This window comes from Felis catus, chromosome B2 (assembly GCF_018350175.1).
Source record: "Felis catus isolate Fca126 chromosome B2, F.catus_Fca126_mat1.0, whole genome shotgun sequence".
NCBI classification, from domain to species: domain Eukaryota; kingdom Metazoa; phylum Chordata; class Mammalia; order Carnivora; family Felidae; genus Felis; species Felis catus.
In genome coordinates, this window is record NC_058372.1 from 39,530,652 (window position 1) to 39,537,234 (window position 6,583).

Here is a 6,583-nt window from a genome sequence, read left to right on the forward strand (position 1 = left end):
AGGTTCCTGGGGCTGCATTTGACAGGTCAGCCCCTCGCTCTCTTCTGTCCGGTCCCCCTCTTCCACCCCACCCAGATCCTCGCGTGGGACTCCGACACCGATCCTGGGGCGAAGACGCGGCTGACAGTTAAATTGCAATGTAGGCCGAGGGGGGAAAAGGGACCGTGTCTCTTTAACGGGCCCTGCAGACAAAGCGTCTCCCCTCGGAGCGAGCGGAGTCGGGCGCAGCCGCGCGCAGACCTGTCAGCGCGTCTCCCGCGCTTGGGAGAGAGTTTGCAAAGTCATAATTATATCTCTTAACCTGTCTTGCTCTCTGCAGAAGAAGGTCCCATTATATTGAAATGAGATTATTAGCCATCAAATACTTTCTTTCTCGGGAGTTGTTTTTTTTTTTTTTCTTTTTTTCTTTTTTTTTAAATTCAAATACCTTAACGACTTGGCAATTGCATTTTGATCAGATTTAGTTGGCGCCCCGGCCCGGTGCGGGAGCCGGGGCGGGAAGGCAGATGGTTGGGGAGGGAGGAGGGGGGGTGCCAAAAGAGTTTGCAAAGAGAAGCAACCCCTCTTTTATCCTCTTAGGTCTCAGTTATCCGATGGGGACCTGTCGGTCTGGGGAGGGAGTGTGAGGTGAGGGAAGATGGGGCAAGGTGGGGGGGATGTCTTCTATTTCTTCCTGGCTGTCTGCTTAAGCCACTCTGAAACCGGAAAATGAGTTTCAAACGGGGCCGGTGTGGATCTTGGGGGAGGGACCTGGCTGAGTAAGTATGAGGGCTGCAGGAATAAGGGTGGATCTGGGGCACCAGGTGAGGACCGAGACTGGAGCTGGCGGGTCGTCCGGGCTTAGCTGTTTCCGCTCAGGTTGGCTCAAGGCTCCCGCCAGGTTCCTAGTAGATGGAATTTCAGTATGTAATGAATGGGTTTTGCTCTACGCCCAAGGTCTGTCTGGCTTTACCGAAGATTGTGAGCCCCTTGAGGGGGAAGCCCATCGTGTTTCCAGACTCTGGAACCTCCGGCCAGTCCTGCCAGAAGAGCCCTCCCCCCCACCCCCGCCCCCAATCCTCGCCCTGGACTGGGGGGTGGGAAGGGTGGGAGGAGGCTGTGAGGTGGAAGATTTTTCCAGACTCTAATTGTAAAGCCCCTCACTTTGACTTCCCCTGGGTGGGGGGAGCAGCCAGGCTTCTGTTTTCCTTGGCTTCAGCCCAGACTCAAGGAAAATATAGGGAGCAAGACAGCTCACCAGTCCCACCTCCCCCACTTACACACGCTCTCATGCTTCACATACAATCCTGGTGGGTCCAGTCGTACACCTAGATCCGCTCCATCACCTTCCAGATGAACATCCATCTTCAGGTACTCAAAAGGCAAAATGGGATCCAACGTCCAGAAACTTGGCTTCTAGACCAGGCTAGAACCATGCCACCTTGGACCAGGCAACCTTTGTCTCTGAGACTCAGTTTCTCCCTGTGCATAAGGGAAGTCTTGGACTTGGGATCTGTACGGTCCCTTCCATCTCTGACATTACTTTCCTATAAAGAAGGTTCTCATACAGTGGTCATCTAGAAGATTCCAGAGAGGCCGTACCACTCTACTCCCCTCATCTCTTCAGAAAAGCAGCCCAGAGTCGGGGAAAGAAATATGGCTCTAAAAAGTGTCCAGATACAGACTTTGGGGAAATTTCAGTGTCTATTGAAGCTGAAGCATAGCTGTGAGTCAGCAGTTCCACGGGTAGGCGTTTCCCCAATGCCTATCATGTTCCCCAAAAGGCATATACAGTAATGTTCACAGCAGCACTCCTCACAATAGCCCCAAACTGGAAACTACCAAGTCCATCGTCAATAGCATGGATGAACCAACTGGTATAGGCACACAACAGAATACTACAGAGAAAACTATGGCTACACAACAACAACAGGGATGATTCTCACAGACAATGGTGGGCTAAAGAAACCAGACACAAAGGAGTTCACACTCCAAGTTTCCATTTATTAAGAGTTCAATAGGAGGCAAAAGGAATCTATGCTATTAGAAGGCAAGATGGTAGTTACTTCAAGAGAAGATGAGGGGAAGGGAGTATGAGAGAAGCTTCTGGGCTGATGGTGATCTGGATCTTGATCAGGCCAGACAAGTGTGTTCAGTTTGTGAACTTTCACTGCGATGTGCACCTATGCTAAATGCATTTTGTGAATATATATTTAAGCCTCAAATGGAGATTTTCTTCTCAATCCTCAGCCTCATCCACACACCCTCACGTTCTAATGCCTCAAACTCTGTAACAGCAGGAAGTCAAACACTAATGTCGTACTGGGCCCTCCTGCCCTGTGCTGAGCACTGTGGAGCATCCACAAAGGTATTTTAATCCCTGCCCTCAAAGGGCTTTCAGTCCAGTCTGGAGGCAGATGAACATATAGGAAACAACTGAGGAACTATCTAGTGGTATAGAATGAGTAGTTTATGATCATGTGAGCTGAATAGCTCGGATTTGAATTCCCAGTCCACCACTTACCAGCTGTGTGACCTTGGACAAGTGACTTGACCTCTCTGGGCCCTGGTATCTGAAATGGAGAAGACCATACGTCTACTTGCTCACAAGGCTGTTGGTGATGCTTACATCAGATACTATGTGCAACAGCATGGGGTAGGTGCTCTGGAAACGTTGGACACTACTGTCACCTGGCTCAGAGTTCAGAGAAGAGGGGTGAGTGTAAGTTGGAGAGGAAAGGCTGGCCAAGGAACAGACAACTTGAGCTGTGGAGAGGCTGATGGAGGTGGGCTTTAGAAAGATGATCTGAAGCAGAGGTTCTCAACCAGAGACAATTTTGCCCTCCAGAGGCCATTTAGCATTGTCTGAAGATATTTTGGGTTATCACAACTCAGAGTGCGGGAGCACCCGGGCACCTAGTAGCTAGAGGTCAGGGATGGTGCTAAGCACCCTATAATGCGCAGGGCAGTCCCCACAACAAAGAATTGTCTGGTGCAAAATGTCAGTGGTGCCAAAGTTGAGAATTCTTGATCTAGAGGATAAAGAGGATTTGGTGGCAAAGGGCAGGCACTCCAGGGGGGAGAAGGGTGTGTTCTGGAAAACCGGAGGGCAGATGGCACTGGGGAGTGCCCAGAGGTACGCCCATTCTGGTCGTCATCCCTCAGGCTGTAAGTTCCTCATTCACCTTCCTGATTTCCGAACTTGCTGGGGGTCTAGAAGGCTCGTGCTGGACCTGGCCTCTTTGATGATCTCAGGAGAGACTTCGATAAAGCAAAGCAGAGTCCTCAGAGATTTGCAAGGCCACAGGTATCACATCTGCACTAGAACCCAACTGGAGGAAATCTCTAGGGTCTAAGGGACTCATGGGGAAGGACTTGTCCACCGCCATGCAATGCACCTGAGAAGGCTGAGGCTCCACCCTAGAGCTCTATCATTGACATATAGCAAGTTAGGGAAGAAGGGATCGCAGATGTTGACTAAACAACCTGAAAGAGAAAAAAAAAAACGACATTTTTTCAAAGTCAAAAGTAAGTTGGGCATTGAACTTTGGAAGTTCCCAAGAGAACTGTGTGATTCTCTAGGGGTAACTATAATTCCAGGCCCTGGAACAATGCTTCATAATCATAGGGCTCTGGAAAAGAGGAAATTGACATCGATTAATCAAAAAATGTCCTGCCTGGGGCTCCTGGGTGGCTCAGTCGGTTGAGCATCCGGCTTTGGCTCAGGTCATGATCTCACAGTTTGTAGGGCTCGAGCCCCTCATGGGGCTCTGTGCTGACAGCTCAGAGCCTGGAGCCTGCTTCGAATTATGTCTCCCTCTCTCGCTGCTCCTCTCCCACTCATGCTCTGTCTCTCTCTCTCTCCTTCAAAAATAAATAAAAACATCAAAAAAAATTTTAATGTCCTGCCTGAAACAATTTCTTTATTCCAGGCACTGTTCTAAACACTAGGGATACAGCATGACTTTAGATCAGGCCAAGATAATGGGTGTCCATTTCAACATTTCTATTCAGCGTTGCATTGGACGTCTTAGCCATGGCAATGAGGCAAGAAAAAGAAATGCAAGGCTTAAAGATTGGGAAGGGAAAAGGCAAAATATTCTTATTCATAGATGACATGAAGTTGTACATAGAAAATCCCAAAGAATCACAAGCTACTAGAATTAATAGGTGTATCTAGCCAAGTCACTGAATGCAAGTGATATACTCAGATAAATTACAATTTTTTATACCAGCAACAAAAAAATAGAAAATCAAATCATAAAAAGCAATGCAATAATAGGTGGGTGATACCTAAAGGGTATGTGGTTTCTTTACAAGGTGATAGAATGCTCTAAAATTTATTATGATGAGGATTACACATGTCTGTGAATATACTACCATTGAATTGCACACTTTAAATGGACAAATTGTATAGTATGTAAATTACATCTCAGTAAAGCTGTTCTTTTAGAAAAAAAGACAAAGGTAGGTATTGCAGAGGCTCTCCTTCTTACACTACCCATCACCAGTACTTAGAAAAATTCCTTAGGGGTGCCTGGGTGGTTCATTCGGTTAAGCGTCTGATGTCGGATCAGGTCATGATGTCATGGTTCCTGAGTTCCCACCCACATCAGGCTCTCTGCTATCAGTGCAGAGAGCCTTCCTCAAATTCTCTGTACCCACCCCCGCTCTCTCTGCCTCTCCCCTGCTTGCATGCTCTCTCTCTCTCTCAAAAATAAATAAAAACATTTTAAAAATCCTTATAAAAAATACAATTTACAACAGCAGCAAAACCCTTCCAATGCCCAGGAACAAATCTAACGAAAAATGTGCAAGATTCCTACACTGAAACTGTAAGACATTATGGAGAGGATTTAAGGTCTTAAATAAGTGGAGAGATATACCATGTTCACAAATGGGAAGACTCATATTTTAATGATACCACCTCTCACCAAACCGATATATAGATTCAATACAATTCCAGTCAAAATTCCACCAGGTTGATGGTTTATTGAAACTGAACTCAGGTAGTTCAGTCCATGGCCCACTGGAACTGGACACTAGAGGAAAAAAAAATCCGAATGTCACAGTGTACCCTGTGCCCAGGGTTACAGGCAGCCATAACTGAAAAATCATTAACACCCTCAATTATAAGACCAGGACCCTGGAAAACCCAACTGGGAGTAGAATGAGAAGATAAAATATATTCTCAATTCAAACAGACGATTACCATGCTTTCAGTAGACACAAGAGAAAGACCATAATTGACTAAATACATTTTTATTTAAATAAGAATGGTAGAGAGGACTGGCATTTGTCACCCTGCACAAGTAATATCATTGGGGATGTGGCTTCCTGGCTGGGGAGATGGCTCCCTTCCCAGGGGACAAAGTGTGCAGTGAGTCCCCTGGCAAGGACTTGGCGAGTGGGTCAAGAAATCCCTGGGGCCACACGCCCATGGGTATCAGCTTGCGTGACTTGCCTTTGCAAGAAATTCTTGACCCACCCCAAGACAGCAGCTGGGCCTTGGCCTTGGTCTTGGCCTTGGGCTCTGGAGAACTCTGGGAGAGTTGAGGCCTGAAGATAACCACCGGAGGAGACTGCTGCTTCCTCCCTACTGACAATTTAGGGAGTACCTGAGAGGTTGGGCGGGAAACTGGAGAGGGCCGGGGATGTAGCACTGCCTTGGTCCTCACGCTGCACCCACAGAGGCAGGGCTCAGAGACATGGGGCACAGAGAAGCAGAGCTTGGTCCCCGATGAGTTAGAGGGCAGAGACTGAGGGCTTCCCTCTGCCTCCCACTTTGATCCCTTGGGGCACCTGGCTTTCCTAAAGGAGGGGAAATTCAGATCAGTTGAAAAGAGAAATAAAGAAAATGCCACGACAGCCTCCCTGTCCCAATGCAATACTCACCCTGCCTCTTTCCGAAGGAAGTTGTCTTCCTCCAGGAGCAAGGACTTAGACATGGATTTTACAAAAGGATGTCTCTTCATTTTCTCTAAAATGAAGAGAAATTGGGAGCTGGGGTGGGAGGGAGTGAAATATCAGTGAGTCAGAGGAGTTTTCTGGGAAGGGAGAGGAGGGTAAAGGACAAGGAGGAGAGGATTCAGCCCGGGAGATTAGAACATCCCACAAAACCCTCTCTCCCAACACACACCTCTAGTAGTGGAATTGGTCAGACTGACTCTTTTATACAGTCTGGGCTGGAAACTGAAATGTGAGAGAGGGGACAAGAGGAAAGATGTAATTGAAGACAAGGGGGAGTTCTCTTTTCCACCTCTTGCAGTGTCTTTTTGAATCCATGGAAGTCCACTTAGTACACATCACTGAAGGCGCCTGTCCCTACTATGATGTCACAGATGCGTTGCAGCTAGTCAATCCCAAAGACCCCCATGTTGAGTCGCTGAGTTGTGGACCTCTCCATGGAGCCTAGAAGGCCCTGCCTGCCTCTTCCTTTGGTAGTACACTAACAGCATCAGTTCTGGGAACAGGTCAGGCTTTTTCATCACTCCAGTTACCATGTGCCCAGAACTGTAGGACCTGTCATGGAGAATACGGCACTCTTCCTGATCTCACAGAGCCTGCAGTCTAGCTGGGGAGAAGCACACACAGGACACCATGT

General features: G+C 47.8%; 1 long non-coding RNA gene across 2 annotated transcripts; it reads right to left on the bottom strand.

Annotated features, from left to right (window-relative positions):
• Positions 1-4,869: 4,869 nt before the first annotated feature.
• LOC102902365 lies at positions 4,870-6,277 on the bottom strand. 2 transcript variants are annotated; one of them, XR_002742280.2, is made up of 4 exons: positions 6,119-6,277; positions 5,875-5,982; positions 5,598-5,790; positions 4,870-5,021 (listed from the first exon to the last, which is right to left on the bottom strand). It is a non-coding gene; the product is annotated as an uncharacterized LOC102902365 (long non-coding RNA). The 2 variants fall into 2 exon arrangements; XR_002157067.3 differs by lacking the exon at positions 4,870-5,021 and having other exon boundaries at positions 5,226-5,790; positions 6,119-6,275.
• Positions 6,278-6,583: the final 306 nt, after the last annotated feature.